Raw genomic sequence first — 16,521 nt, forward strand, 5'->3', positions numbered from 1 at the left:
ACTTGCGGTGATTTACAAAATATCTGAGTTCTGAGTTATCTCAGATTTTACATTCTTACCAACTACTTAAGATATTATGATCAAAATTTAATGCAGCATTGATTACAGAGTACAGGCATTTTAATGCTCTGTCAGAAGATATTTTAGCCTTTGGAGACAGCTAAGTCGGTCGAGATATTCTGAATAAATGCTGGAAGATCTGTCTTTAAGGCTTTGTACGCTGTATCCTGGACTTGTCACCTGTGATTGTGACTGTTGCTTGTGGTGAGTCAATGGTCCTGCTGAGTTGGCTCAGCCTCTGCCTCTTCTCTGTAGATATCTTTCTTCAAAATTGTGCCTGCGCATGTATGCTCATTTGCCTGGAGAATTGGCGCTACTGATTCTGGCCTGACAAAACTGTCTGTGTCAAATTTCTCCAGGCATCCTGTGTGGGCAGTTGGTGTGCTAAGATTGCCCCTAGAGTTTCATCTGCTTCTGTGAATTTGAAGAAGTTAGGTGGTGTATCAAACAGATGGTCAACTTCATTCATGAGGAAAAACAGGTTCTCCACTCTGTCATACATACTCTGCCCGGTGGCTGGCCCTGGTTCTGCTGAAGTGCTGGGCGGTTGTGCAATCTCTGCTACTGCCTGGGCATCAATTCTCTTATTGTAATTGTCCAGGGTGAGCAGTCTTCCTACACTGCTTAAAATGCTGGGGAGGCCTCTGTTTTGTAGTGCCACGAACTTTTCCAGGAATCTGTTGATTTCAGTTTGCATATCCTGTGTCCTCCTCTCCAGTGTTCCAACCAGGTTCCTCAATGTTATGACTCTCTTGGCTACAGCAATTGTTTCTGTCCTGTTGGTGATTCCCATGACAGCTAATTGAGAGCTAGTCTTATAGTTCAGAGTATTGATTATCCTAGTAGCAGCTTCTGGCATGTGTCCAAGGCTTGCCCTGGCCCTCTGTATTTCTCTGTTTGCTTTAGTGATGAGCACCATTTGCTCATCCATGGTCTCAATATATTGCCACTGGTTGGCGATGGACCGCCCAATGTTGCTCCATAGCACTGCTTTCATTTCAGCTGTCACCTTTTCTAGTGCAAGCTCTTTCTCTAGTTCAGCAATTCTCCTCTTAAGAGCTTTTACCTCTCTCTCCTTGGCTGCCTCATTCTGTTTGCTCTTGTCAAACTTTTCATTTACCTTAGCCAAGGTTTTCTTAAGTTCATCCAGCTCTTTCATTTGAGATTCCATAGCTTGGATCTCAGCTTGCAGCTTTTGCATGTCTAAACTAGTAGCCTGTTCTGATGTTGTAGATGTTGTTGCTGTGGATGGCGCTGTAGTTGGTGCTGTAGCTTCTGTTTGCTGAGGAGGAGGAGTGGTCTTTGGAGGGATTTCCTCAAGATTTATTATCACAGGAGGAGGCTGGGAGGGTTGGCCCCTTCTCTTTGCTTCAGTGTTTCTTGTAGTGCTGCCTTTGCAGCTTCAGTTTGTCCTAGCTGGTCTTGAGTCCTAACCAGCTCTTTGTATAGGGATACCAGCAGATCTGTAGCATCCTTCTCTTGCCTTTGCTGGGCAACTTCATCTGTTTGTGGATGGATGGTGGCCGGGAGTTTGATTTTCTTTCTTAGGGCTGCCATGTCTGCATCCCTTATCTTCAGAAGTTCTTGGATGCCTTTGACATCTTTAGGATCATGCCCTATCTCTATAATTACCTCTTCCAAGGACTTGATCCTATTGTCCTTGGCTTGTGATGATGCTCTTTCTAACTCCAGCTGAGAAGCTGTGTTATCCAGGCTGCTCTTTAGTTTATAATTCTCCAATGTCTCATCTGCCAGGGAGGCATACACCATTTCACCAGTTTGTTTATGTAATTCAATCTTGTCCATAGGGTGTATGTCTTTGGCAAGAACCTCCATGTTGGTTCTTAGATAGTCCGAGGTGGACTGAGGCTGCAAAGTTGTGGGCATGAAGTGGCTCATTACCATTTTGCCTTCGCTCACATCGAAAGCAGACATGAGTCTCTGCTGGTTGCTAGGAGCTAGGTTTAACAAGTGATCATACAGCTGCACTTTTATGGGATCACTCCTCCTTTTGATGTCAATGAATTGCTGCTTTATACTTGACTGCCCCTTTCTATGTTGACCGGAGGAGCTGACCTCTCCACCCATAGTCATGTCATGTCCACGCTGAGATGAGCTGGCCGAAAGTTCTCCACTGGGTGGGCCCATGCCCATGGCTTGCCTTACTGCTATGTCCTCCTCTTGGGAGTCATTCAGTCTTTGTCTCTTCTCTCCTCTGATGAAGGATGAGGTGTGGGGGGTCTCTCTCTCCCTTTTCCTGGTCACATCCTCCTTCTGTGGTGTTTGGAGGACTGAGGTGTCTACATTGGTGTCTGTCCTGGGAGGCACCTCTGTTTGGGGCTGCTGCTCAGTGTTACTAGGTAAATCTGTCCCCTTTTCCTGCTGCAAGGGCTGCTGTTCACTGGACTGTGCTTTTTCTTGTTGCTGCCCCAGTTCTTGCTGTTCCATTTCTTCTTGCTGCTGTAGCAAGGTGTCAACTTGTTCCTCTGTCAATACAGGTGGCTGTTCCACCTGTTTACCTTTGTCTTTGCCTGCTGCCTGGGATGTCTTCTCAGTGGTTTGCTGCTGTGCTGCTGAAGATCTAGCAGCTGTTCCAATTTGCTTTCTGTAGGAGGAGGGCACCTGTCCACAAGTTTCCAAGTCAGCTTCTTTTTGCACATTCCTAGCTTCTTTCTCAAGTAATTCTACCTCAGTGACTTGTTCTACTAGTGTACCCTCTTCCCAATCTAGTGCATTGGCATACTTTTCTATTTCAGGTTGTCTTTTATGTGCATAGTTGCCCAGTCTGTATCTAATTCTCCTGAGGGAGATAGTATGATTGGGGTCATAAGGAATCCACTCAAAACTGGTCTGCAATCTGAGGCCTTCCAGGATGCTGTGTGCCTCTTTCCACCCTTCCTCTTTCTTGTTATACAGGAAGGAACCTAGCTGACTTCTTACCTTCAATTGTGACTTCTTGTTTCTACTCTGAAAGTGAAGGTAATCTGAGTTCCCAAACTGCCTGAAATACTCTAAGGCAAAAAGCCTCATGGGGACATACCTTGGCAATCTAAATGGGTTCAATTCACAGCCATATATCCTAATGACTGTGTGGTTCTGGTAGAAGTACCAGTTGCCAATATTGTAAGATTTGTTCAAATGTAGAATCCTCTTCATTTCATCGGTTAATCTAGGAGGAGGAGTACCTTGCAGAGCTGTTAGGGCCGGATGAACAAATAAATCAATAAACTCACAGTATGTATAGGGTGATACTGAGGTAAAATGAAAAACAGAGGTCCAGAAAACAACTGATCTTGGGCTTCCTTGGGCATTGAGTGGCCTCAAAGGAACAGAGAAGGTAGCTGGCTGATAGAAAAGGAATAAATGATATATATAGGAGGAGTACCTGAACAGTCTCTCCCTTTTCAAATTCATGAACTGATCATGGATTTTCTCTGCTATGTAAGTTGCATAATCATACTGCACAGCTGGAGGCTTACCAGGGGCAAATATGGACAGCATTGCCATTATACTTTCATCTACATCTTCCAGCCCCCTGAATCCTAGGACATAGCCAATTAGATCCACCAACATTCTGCCCAACTCATTTAGATAATGGTACCCAATAGGAGGGGTTCTGACTGTTTCAGAGCTTGGTGTGACAAACAGCTGGTTGATTTTGACAATCTGGTCACTGGACAGCTTGATCCCTGTGTTAATCAGATTCTGCATGGACAGAGGGGTCAACTTCTTGGCTGTATTGAAGTGCAGCATCTGGTTTATGCTCTCTGGGGTGATCTGGAACAGGACTAGGCCTGTGGGGCTCATGACTGCTCTTTGGCTGGGGTCATAGCATTCCTGGCAGCTATAAATGAGCTCTGGCATAGGATTGACTTGGGGAAGGTTGTATATGGGCAAATTTGACTCCCAAATCCCCAAGATATCTGCCCCACTGAGGTGCTGGGCTCTTAATTCATTCAACATTAGCACATTGTACTTGGTTCCCATGGGGAACCAATCCAGCATTTGGTAGTCCATGTCCCCCAGGGCTTTCCATGCTAATTCCTGGTGAGGGGCATTGATGGGCTTAATATTCAGTGCAATAGGGGTCTCCATAGCTCTTCAAGTTGCAATAATTGTAGGTAGACAGGTGAAATGGTAAAAACACAGTCTGGAGGCAGTTTTCTGTGGAAACAGTTGATGTTTTGAGTATTCAAGGGGAATTCTCTCAATAGCAATTTGAAATACTACTGGAGTCTAGTGACAGAACTTCTCTGTGGCCTAACTGAACTCTCCAATTGGGTGAATTATGTCTATTAGGAGCTCTGCCGGGAAAACGCAGAATTACAGAGGTTTTATGAGGATTGCAGGTTTCTAAAGCTCTGCAGGTACTTCTTGGCCCTCACAATGACAATGGTGGATGAACAAATGGAAATGAACGGTGCAAATATCGTTTTTATGGTTCTATTATCCCTCTGAGCAATTTTAAGCTTAATGAAGGTCGTATGGAGGGCGAGACGGTCTAAATACCTGTAATTCGACGAGCAGAGGTTGAAACACAGGTGCACAGTTGCTGTTTGAGGAGGTCGCCCGGGCTAATTGACTGGTTGGCGAAAATTTGAGTTCAAACGGTCATGCAGAGCATTCAGCAGAAATCACAGTGAAAATGGTAAAAACACGGGAAAATTGGTAAATATGGGTTATTTTACCAATTTGGCGCTTTTTTCTGCTGACGTCATTGGTGGGTCATGGTGAGGTGACGTCAGTTGACGTCATCGGGCGACGTGGCAGTGGGTGACTGGTCAAGGGGCGGCGAGGTGGCAGTCCAGTCAGCAGTGAGGTGGACCCATACGAGAGGCAGGTACGAGCAGGCAATGACGTGGCGGCGAGTCAGCGGCGGGTAGGTGGCGGTCAAACTGCAGCGGTCACGGTTAAGGCCTTAACCGCCGCGGTTTCTCGGGGCGGTTTAGGTACGGCGCAGAGGCTGTCAGAGCGGGCTCCGAGATGGTCCATCGGTTGACGCGTGGAGGAGGCGTGACAAGGCGCAACGTCACTTTCCCGGAAGTTAACGTGCCGCCACAGGAAGCGCTCCGATATTGATGTGGGCCGTCGGATCTGATGGGCTTGATCCGACGGCTGGCGGAGGAGAAAAAGGCGCGTTTGATAGTGCGGGCGGAAAAATCAAACTTTGTGGGTTTTATGGGTTTTTTCAAATGTTTTGATTAACCAACCATGCGGTAGGATTGGGAAACGTGCCAGAGGCGGGTATTAGCCTTTGCAAAGGTTTTATATGCCAAAGGGGTTTGGAGAGGGGTTTTATCAGAGCAGAGGTGATTTGAGGGCAAATTGACTTGCAGCAAAGGGGAAATAGGGTGGAATAGGTTCACCAAAGTGGCCAGATGCCATTTTGGTCCCTTTTGAACAATACACGGCTATTATGCCTAGGGGAGGGAATATACATAAGATTTGGGGTTTTATACACCTTAGTGTTAATACTATTAGGGGTGGGGTAAGATAAGGGAGGTTATATAGTAGAATTAGGAGTTAATATGAATGAAGGAGGGGAATTAGAAAGGGGGTGTTAGTGATAGACTAGAGAGGGAAAGAAAAGAAGTTAGTGATGCTCTTTGCTGTGAGTTCATGGAATTCACCACTTTGTTTGCTGATAGATTTATTGCCTTGGCAAGAGACCTATTGATGCCTGTGTAATGGTGATCATATTCTTTCTGCAACCACAACTGCCTACCCAACTATTTGCCTAGCATTTTTTGTTTCTTCTTGGAGGGGCACTTGGACTTGCAACCCTCAATTGCCTTTTCTTTTCTTTGGCTTTTTCCTTTTCTCTCTATCTACTTCTACCCTTATGTCTTCCAAGGTCCCAGATTAAACTTTTGGGAACCTTTGCTTCTCTACCTGAACTACTTGTCTGCCAAGATTAAGCTGTTTGGACAGACCTCTTTCTCTATTCTACAACTCAAAATTGAAACATGGCATGATCCAGATTAGACTGTTGAATCATCCACAAAATTTGAAATAAGGTCCTCAATACTTGAAACACTTTACCCAGCTCTTGCTTTCTAGGAAATATGGGATCTTTGGGATACCAGAGCAGAGCATATTTGGCTTTTCTCTTGCCAATCATGAAATATGAAACCTATTACTATAGGTATCCAACAGCTAGATCGTATAGCCAGATGGGACTCCTACACCAAATGGTGTGATGTCTAATTGGGACTTAACATCGGGGAGATCCCCTTACATCTCGGAAACATCCAACACATACAACATCTTTTATGCTAAAAAGAGGGCTAGATCACAAGATGAGCATATGAAGTCTGTTTGAATCTCTTACCTTTAAAGGCTTCATCCCAGACCATAATCCTGAGATGTTTTTCCAGAGATTTAGATATTTCGATCCCCACAAACTTTTTACATAACTAATCACATTTTAAATTCGATGGAAAGGGTAAAACAACCATCCTTGATTACGTAATTGATTTTTTTTCAGTTTTGTTTCTTGAATGGTATTTATTCTGAAGAAATACTCACGTGATTGTCTACCCTTACATTGGATGGTCAAGTGATGCAATGGTGTTATTCTTTACCCACTGCTTCTATTTCATCTTTGAAGAAATTGATTAATGAGATTTGTCGCATTTTAGACAAATATGAATATCAATATGTTCTTAATTATTTTGATCATCTCAAAATGGAATTGAATGAATCACTCAAACATTTTGTTGATTGATTCCTTTATCTTTGTTATGAATTTCCGAATGAGGATGTGGACTAGAAGTTCTTAGATGAAAAGTTTTATTTTTTAGTTTAGATGTCAAGAAAATCTTTTGAATCTAATTAATTATACCCTCCCAATCAAAAATAATTTCATCATCTTAAGGAAGAACTGAATATGCCTTTTGTTACATGTCCCCCTCCTTTTGATGTCCTGTGTTTTGAACCTAAACCAATCACTAAATTGGAAGATCAATTTTCTAATGAAGAATTGATTTTTCTTTCGCATCCACCCCTTTATGATGATTCGTCTAATCCTATCAATCAACCATATTCCAATCTTGATATCTCACTAGTCGATCCTCAACCCATTAATGAAATTGAACCATTGGACAACCATCACCCTGATGATTTCATTTTTTCTGAATTGTACAGTGATGATTGTTCAAGTAACATGAATGAATCTTTGTTCCTATAAGAAGATTTAGATTTGCAAGAATTTCAAATGGAATCTGATGCGTTCATCAAATATTTTCTTTCAAGTATATATCTTTTGATCAATAAGATGCTATGCTTATCAATGGGGATCTATGTGGAAATCTCAAAAATTTATTTGATCAATCTCAATTTTCCTTTAAATATCATTATTTGAATGATGACTCTTATTTAGATAAGGAGATGACCATGTTTTCTCATAATTCAAAGTCAAGTCAGGTGAGTAGGACACCCTAGCCAAAAATGATGGTTATGTCAGGTTCCTCTCACCTTGACAGTATTTGCGATTTTGGTCACTTCAAGATTCTCTCACAAGATCATGTTGTTATTGTCATCTCATTGAATCTCAACTCTCTATTGATGGATTTTTCTTCACATTAAATTTTTAACCCTCAAGGAAGAAATTTTAATTTGATTATTGAGCTTCAACCGCCACACCCCACCTCTAGGGAATATTTAAAATGCAATGCGGAAGAAAAGAGTGATCTTAATGAATGTTAAATTCTTCAATCTAACCTATCTTCTGCATCATACATCAAAGAATCTCACTCGCATGACAACATGGATTGTGGTCAACCTATGGATATCACTTATGATGTGGATCTGTCTTTGATTAGTTTTTCCTGTCAAAATTTCCCTAAAGGTTGTTTCCATGATCCTATTATAGATTCCCTTGAGGAATCTTATCAATCAGGACCTATTTCTCATGGCATGTACTTGCATGCGCTTCTTCGAGTCTTGTATGGTGATAGATCTGATAATTACTGCTATTCTTGAGTCTCTCATTTGATAAAACAGTCGAGTGTGTTACACCATTGTGATTGCACTTCCTATTTATATGTGTCAGTGTGCATGTTTGTTGAGAATGCAACAAGATGATGGAGCTTAGTGGAAAGAAGTCGCCTTCACTAAGTGGGCCCGCAGGCAAATTATGGCGCAAAGTCTATTTTTAGACTATGTCTATTTTTAGACATATGGATCATGGTCTATGAGTTGCAGTATGCTGTTTATGGATGATTGTTCATGTTGGGAAAAAATAGATGGACTTCTTTTTTTGGTTCACAGCGGTGTGATCGGAGTCTATTTTTAGACTGCCAGGCTAAAAATAGAAAAGTCAAATATTATTGTCTCATAATAATATTTAGACTATAAACTTTATCTTATCCTCTTGGAGAACTTCAGTTTGAGCTACAGATGTGGCACATGCAGCTGTCAGAAGGAAATACGCTTTTCTTTGTGGGTCAGTTGAGCTATTGCATGCAGGACTTCAGTTTGAAATCAAGCAATTGAGTTTGGTGGAGTTGGATGTGGAGTTGATGGAGTTGTGTTCAGTTTGACTTGGTTAAACTAGTTGTACTTAGTTTAACTGCAAATAGACTAGTGATGAGTTGAGTGAATTAATTATTAACTCATAAAGCAACTAAAGAATACATCAGTTAACTCAGTTGCATGTCAGTGCATGTACAGTTCAGTGGAGACAGGTGTTAGAGGTTGAGATTGCTATCAGTTGTGACTATAGTTGTGCATGAGATCTTGCACAATCAATGGGATTGAGTTATGCCAATGAGTATTGCGCAATGTGGGCCAATACCAAGTATTATAGCCTGTGCTCACGTGATTTTCAGTGTGAGTGATTCTCAAGCATTGTGCAGTGGAGGCAGGCAAAGCAGCGGAGGAGATTTGAACTCGTGATTGGAGCAGATCTGAGCTAGTTTTGTGTGTAACAGGTGGAGATAGTGCTGGATACTTGTGAGGAGTATTGTACTATGTATTGTTACATGTTCTCGATCATTAATATACAGATAGTGTGGGGTTTTTAGCTGTAAGCTTTCCCCAGGATACATATTGTGTTAATGTGTGCATGCTATTGATGTTTCATTGTTTTTAATGCTACTAAATTGATGATCAACGTAGAGGAGGTTATGTATTATGCATGCATTCCGCAATAGTGTATAATCGGGATAATCTCTGTGAATAAGTGTCATATTATTCAAAATTTCTACATGGTATCAGAGCTGTTGATCATCAGATCTATTATTCAGAAAGTGTTTACATCTTATTTCTTCAGGCAGAGTCTGTAATCGGGCCAGGTAGCCTCTAGATTCATCCTTCCTTTGGAAGGTGAGATATCCAGTGAAAGCCCATACAGTCAATCTCTGTACGAGAAATACTTTGTTCTCACGAATTCTAGATCAGAGGCGGTTGAGTTTGGAGCTGGTGGAATTCGAATTTGCAGCAATGTTTTCTTGGTGTCAACGTTGCAATGTCTTTCAATGGATTGCGATTGGAGTATGCTCTTGCGGGTAGCTCGAACTATATTGCATGGAAGGACAGGTTGGAGGCAGTGTTAGATGATAATGGGCTGAAGGCGTTCATAGAGAATGATGTCCCAAAGCCTACTGATGCTGCCGAAGCTGAGGTTTGGCAAAAGAAGACAGCAAAGTGTCGAAGGATTCTGTTGGAGGGCGTGAAGGATCACATTGTGTCCAGCCTGCATGGAAAGGATTCTCCATACTTGATGTGGAAAGCGTTGACAGATCTATTCCGAAGCAAGAGCGATAAGAGGAAGCTGGCGCTCAAGGATAAACTCAGAAACATCAAATATGAGAAGGGAGACAGTATGCCCAAGTATCTCACGAAGTTCACTCAGTGCAGAGATGAGCTGGGAAGTGTGGGGGTGACTGTCGATGATGATGACTTCGTGAGCTTGGCTCTCCTTGGTCTTCCGAAGAGTTGGCATTCCTATCAGGACTCTGTCAATGGTCGGGAGAAATTGCCAGGATGGGAGAGACTTTGGTCAGATCTTGTGCAGGAGGAGATCAGGTGGAATACCAGGGACGGATCTTCATCAAAGGGAACTGATGAAGAAAATTGCACTTTAGCTGCCAAAGCAAAGAAGGGGAAGAACAAGGCAGAAGGATTGGTGAGCCGAGATGATGGCGAGCTGTGGCACAGGAAATTGGGTCACCTTCACCATGGAGCCTTGAAGATACTGTAGCAGATCACTACAGGGCTTCCTAAAGGAACTCTTACGCAGTCAGATCAGTGCAAGGGGTGTACTTTGGGAAAGTTTGTGAAAGCCACCTTTCACGAGAAGGATAGTCGTGCCACGATGATCCTTGAGAGAATTCACACAGACGTGTGTGGACCTTTCTCAGTAGCTTCGACAGCAAAACACAGGTATTATGTGATTTTTGTTGATGATTTCTCTCGTAAGTGCTGGATCTTCTTCATGCAGAAGAAGAGCGAGACATACTCAAAGTTCTGTGAGTTCAAAGCACTGGTCGAGAAGGAGTCGGGGAAGAAGGTGAAGGCTCTTAGGAGCGACAATGGTGGTGAATACATCTCTGGCGAGTTCAAGGATTTCTACAGTGTAGAAGGGATTCGAAGAGAGCTCATAGCTCCCCATAACCCACAGCAGAACGGGGTTGCTGAGCGGAAGAACAGAACGATCGTGGGTGCTGCACGGGCGATGTTGCATGATCAGGGCCTACCCCTTCACTTGTGGGTGGAAGCATGCAATACTGCAGTATATGTGCAGAACCGTTGTCCTCACAAGATACTTGGCATGAGTACACCCGAGGAGGCTTATTCTGGTAAGAAGCCTGATCTTTCTCATTTGAGGATTTTTGGTGCTAACGTTTACATGCATGTAACGAAGGATGCCAGGAAGAAGTTGGAGCCGACCGCAGAGGTTGGGATATTTGTGGGGTACACTGATACGCCCCACAACTATCGTGTGTATTTGCTAGACAGTGGCAAAACTGTTGTGCGACGAGATATAAAATTTCAGGAGGAGAAAGCCATGAAGTGTTCACTTGAGAGGGAGCCACACTTGCATGCAGATGAGGAGCTATTAGTTCCTAAGGATGAGCTTCAGGACGTGGACCAGCCACAGGACGAAGTTCATGGAATAGAAGAGACCACTCATGCAGCGCCAACCATCAGAGGGCGAAAGCGCTTGACAGAAGCTGAGCGACTGGCTCAAGATACAGAGAAAGTTGTAGGACCACATATAGCCCAACGCAGGCAGAGACAGTCACCCGATCGGTACACTGGATACATGGCTCTTATGAGCAAATGTGTTGTGACTGAGACATCCTCTTTCGAGGAAGTTGTGGAGGATCATCCATGGGTAGACGCCATGGTGGAAGAGTATGATTTGATTGTCAGAAACAGTGCATGGGAGATTGTCCCAAGACCAGAAGGGAAATCAGTGGTGGGTTCGAGATGGATCTACAAAGTTAAGTAGGCAGCTGACTGGAGTGTGGAGAAGTACAAGGCAAGATTTGTTGCCCGAGGCTTTTCACAGATAGAGGGGATCGATTTATGAGGAGACCTATGCACCTGTCGCAAGGTATTCTTCCATACGGACGATTCTTGCTCTCTCAGCACAGATGGGGTGGCACATTCATCATATGGATGTGAAGACTGCGTTCCTCAACGGAGTCATTGAGGAGGAAGTGTACATAGAGTAGCCCGAAGGTTTCGAGATCTTCAGCAGCGAGTCGCATGTGTGCAAGCTCAAGAGAGCGTTGTATGGGTTGAAACAAGCACCACGTGCTTGGTACACACGGATAGACAGCTATTTCACCGGACTTGGATTCTCCAAGAGTGAGGCGGATCCCAACCTATACCAGATTGTGGTGGAGGGTAAGTTGCTTATCATTGTACTGTATGTAGATGATTACGGGTGATGAGTTGTTGATACTTTCATGCAAGGAGGATCTTGCTAAGGAGTTTGAGATGAAGGACTTGGGCCTCCTTCATTATTTCCTGGGATTGGAAATTTGGCAGCGCAGTGATGGACTATTTGTTTCTCAAAGTAAGTATGCTCGGGAGATACTGGAGAAGTTCAACTTGCATGGCTGCAAGCTTGTTGATACTCCTCTTCCTGGAGGTTGGAGGAAGGAGGATGCCACTTCAGCAGAAGAAGTGGATGCCACTGTTTATCAACAGTTGGTGAGGTTGCTTAGTATCTGGTCAATACACGACCCGATATATGCTATGTTGTTAACCAGCTTTCACAAGCTATGGTTAAGCCAACCAAGCTCTTCTGGAAGGCAGGCAAGCATGTATTGCATTATTTGAGAGGCACATCGGGATATGGATTGTGGTACAAACAGGAGGATGAGGTGAAGTTATGTGGCTTCACGGATGCAGATTGGTCAGGGAGCCCAACGGACAAAAAGAGCACATCAGGAGGGGTCTTCAGTATCGGGTCGACAGCAGTTTCTTGGTACAGCAGGAAGCAGAGATCCGTGGCACTCAGTTCAGCAGAGGCCGAGTATATGGCAGCAAGTTTGGCTGCATGCGAGGCTATATGGATGAGGAAGATCCTGGTCGAGTTGTTCTGTTCGCACTTGGAGCCTATTGTGATTTACTGTGATAACCAGAGTTGCATTAAACTCTCGGCTAATCCTGTATTTCATGATAGATCCAAGCATATTGACATCAGGTACCATCATATCAGAGATTGTGTGCAGCGGAGAATCATGTTACTTTCATTAATTCCAACGGAGGATCAGGATGCTGATATCTTGACGAAGGCACTCACCAGGAGAAAATTCGTATACCACCGAGGCAGGATAGGGGTTGCTGATAATCCATATCTTTTTGAGAGGGAGTGTTGAGAATGCAACAAGATGATGGAGCTTAGTGGAAAGAAGTCGCCTTCACTAAGTGGGCCCGCAGGCAAATTATGGCGCAAAGTCTATTTTTAGACTATGTCTATTTTTAGACTATGTCTATTTTTAGACATATGGATCATGGTCTATGAGTTGCAGTATGTTGTTTATGGATGATTGGTCATGTTGGGAAAAAATAGATGGACTTCTATTTTTGGTTCACAGCGGTGTGATCGGAATCTATTTTTAGACTGCCAGGCTAAAAATAGAAAAGTCAAATATTATTGTCTCATAATAATATTTAGACTATAAACTTTATCTTATCCTCTTGGAGCACTTCAGTTTGAGCTACATTTGTGGCACATGCAGCTGTCAGAAGGAAATACGCTTTTCTTTGTGGGTCAGTTGAGCTATTGCATGCAGGACTTCAGTTAGAACTCAAGCAGTTGAGTTTGGTGGAGTTGGATGTGGAGTTGATGGAGTTGTGTTCAGTTTGACTTGGTTAAACTAGTTGTACTTAGTCTAACTACAAATAGACTAGTGATGAGTTGAGTGAATTAATTATTAACTCATAAAGAAACTAAAGAATACATCAGTTAACTCAGTTGCATGTCAGTGCATGTACAGTTCAGTGGAGACAGGTGTTAGAGGTTGAGATTGCTATCAGTTATGACTATAGTTGTGCATGAGATCTTGCACAATCAATGGGATTGAGTTATGCCAATGAGTATTGCGCAATGTGGGCCAATACCAAGTATTATAGCCTGTGCTCACGTGATTTTCAGTGTGAGTGATTCTCAAGCATTGTGCAGTGGAGGCAGGCAAAGCAGCGGAGGAGATTTGAACCTGTGATTGGAGCAGATCTGAGCTAGTTTTGTGTGTCACAGGTGGAGATAGTGCTGGATACTTGTGAGGAGTATTGTACTATGTATTGTTACATGTTCTCAATCATTAATATACAGATAGTGTGGGGTTTTCAGCTGTAAGTTTTCCCCGGGATACATATTGTGTTAATGTGTGCATGCTATTGATATTTCATTGTTTTTAATGTTGTTAAATTGATGATCAACGTAGAGGAGGTTATGTATTATGCATGTATTCCGCAATAGTGTATAATCGGGATAATCTCTGTGAATAAGTGTCATATTATTCAAAATTTCTACAATGTTTGCATGGTTTATCCTTGTCACCGCATTACATTTTATTTTGATCTCACACGATCACATCCCTCCACCCAAAGGTAAGGATCAAATTCTATGGATGCATTGAAGTTCCCTTTCACATGACCTAACCCTGTACTATTTAGTTTAGGATAGGATAGGTTTTATTTATTCTTGAATAAACCTAGTTATGAGCTTCAAGATGATGTGGATAAAATTTTGTAAAATGAAAGTTGTGGCAACACACAACCCTTGGCTTATCTGTTACCCTCTTCCTTTATTGGTTTACATATTTCAAATCAATGATCATCAGATTGAAAATATGATCCTTCAGTCGATAAGCCATAAGAAAACCATGAGGACGATATCTATTTAGGATTGTCATTACTACACTCAGTCCTGTTATGAATAATGTGTTCTTTCTTATCTATCTAATTAGAGTAAGATAAGGGTAAAACCTTTAGAAAATAAAGCATCAAAGGTCTTAAACCTGTCTCTAAAGGAGAAACCTCTTATGCTCTCAATAAGTCGGGATCCCTCTTTTGCCCGTGAAAATAATAAGTGCCTATGAACATTCCTATGAAAAAATGAGAAAGGATTCCTGCATAGAGAGGTGAGGAAAGCGACTTCGTCAGGGTATTGTCCAGGCTCGCTGGTAGCCAAGCAACATTTGTGTTCCTGAAGCGACTCTGTTGGGGTATTGTCAAGGCCTACTGGTAGTGGAGCGACGCCAAAGATGTAAAACTCATACTTTGATTCTTTTAACTCGTCATACTTTATTACCCTTATAATGACACAATAACGCTATGGATTGCATGGTGTTGTGTTACATCGAGCAGTGGAACTAGGAAGACTATCTTTAACCGGGAAAGAGCGGGGAGCTAAGGTAACTCACTAATTGAATCAGTACTTCCTAAATAATTGAGGCTTCGTGCCTAAATGAAACTTTTTCAAAGAAGCTAGGGTTCTCCTAATGTGTCGTCAAGTGTTTTCGTTGTGATAATGACCCTCCAAAAAGTTTTCCTAAGTCAATTTTAGAGCGTAAGTGAACCGTCGTTTCAAGTCCCTTACTGTCGTCGTATTATTTGTTTTTTTATTCTTATGTTTCCTCCTAGTGTGGCATCCTCCTAAGTGAATGTTTCCTAAGTGTTGTCACCTAACACTTAGAAGAACTTGTGTTATCTAGCCCATGCTTAAGTGTAATTATGACTTTTCTTGACTTAGAAACTAGCCTTTTAACCATGCACGATCCAGGTAGCTCTAGACACGCTCAGAATTCAACAATCGTTATGGAAAGCCTCAAAAATAAATTTATCGGATTGAAGTCAAACTAATACCAGATCGTAGTGCTCTTCAGCCTGGTTCCAACGATGCAAACAACACACAAATCCAAGTTCGTAGGATATAGCCGATCAAAGTTCTAGTCAAACTAGGCCCAGTGGCAACCACTAACGAGGCAACAAGTTGGAAATTTCCCAGCACATGGAATCTGATGGTCGGAAAAGGAAAATTTGTCACCTCTTTAAAATCGCCAATGACCTCTGATTTTTCAGCGAGAGGCTTTTAACTTATATATTATAAAATATATAAAAATTTAAAAATAAATAATAATTTATGATGGGTTGGCGGCCACGCCTGCCAACATGTCATATTAATTATGGGGTGGTAGGCGGTCAAACCTCGCCACCCTCGTTCATTGACATAATCATGACCATATACGTTGGGGTAGGCAGGTGTTGAACTGCCACCAACCAGTTGGTTGGCCTGCCGGTAGTGACCCCAAAATAAACCAACACCATAAATTGTCGTTAATAAACCACCAATAGATTTGTTAATATACCAACAACGTCATAAATTGAACGCCATATGAAATTCAAACAACTTTCCAACATTGAAACAAAACACGTAATTTTTATATGGTCGAGCGGGGGTTCAATCTTAGGACCTCCACCCACCAATGGACCAAGTGGGCCTTGCCTTATGAAGTCTGCCCATCCCACACATATTTAAAACTCGTTTGCTCATTCGATCGAGGGAACCAACGCAATGGAGACGTGACTGAAGCGGGAGTGGAACAATGCACGTGTGGAACTGCCCCCATGCTGGGAACGATTATCGAGGCCTGTGTATTCGAGGGGAATATTCCACAAAATATTCTCTGATGCAGTGAGGAATCTAAAAGATTCCACGGGGGATGATTTTTCACACTGACAAAAGCATGTCAACTTTATACTTAATTAGGATCGCGTTGTAGCATAGTACCTTCTAGACACATTCACGAGGATATGTTTGGATGTGAAAGTAATTATCATGCCAGTGTTTTTAGAAGGGCCCATATATTTTTCCAGTCTGTTATGGTCTTATAATATTTTATTTTCTATAAATTCTGTATTTCCAAGAAGATATTTTGAATATCAACTGATGCAATATGGAAATGAAAACTCCAATCATATGATTTTACATTTATA

This window comes from Pinus tabuliformis, chromosome 1_1 (genome assembly GCF_031772625.1).
Source record: "Pinus tabuliformis cultivar Carrire ecotype Pingquan chromosome 1_1, CPIR1, whole genome shotgun sequence".
In the NCBI taxonomy this organism is placed as follows: Eukaryota; Viridiplantae; Streptophyta; class Pinopsida; order Pinales; family Pinaceae; genus Pinus; species Pinus tabuliformis.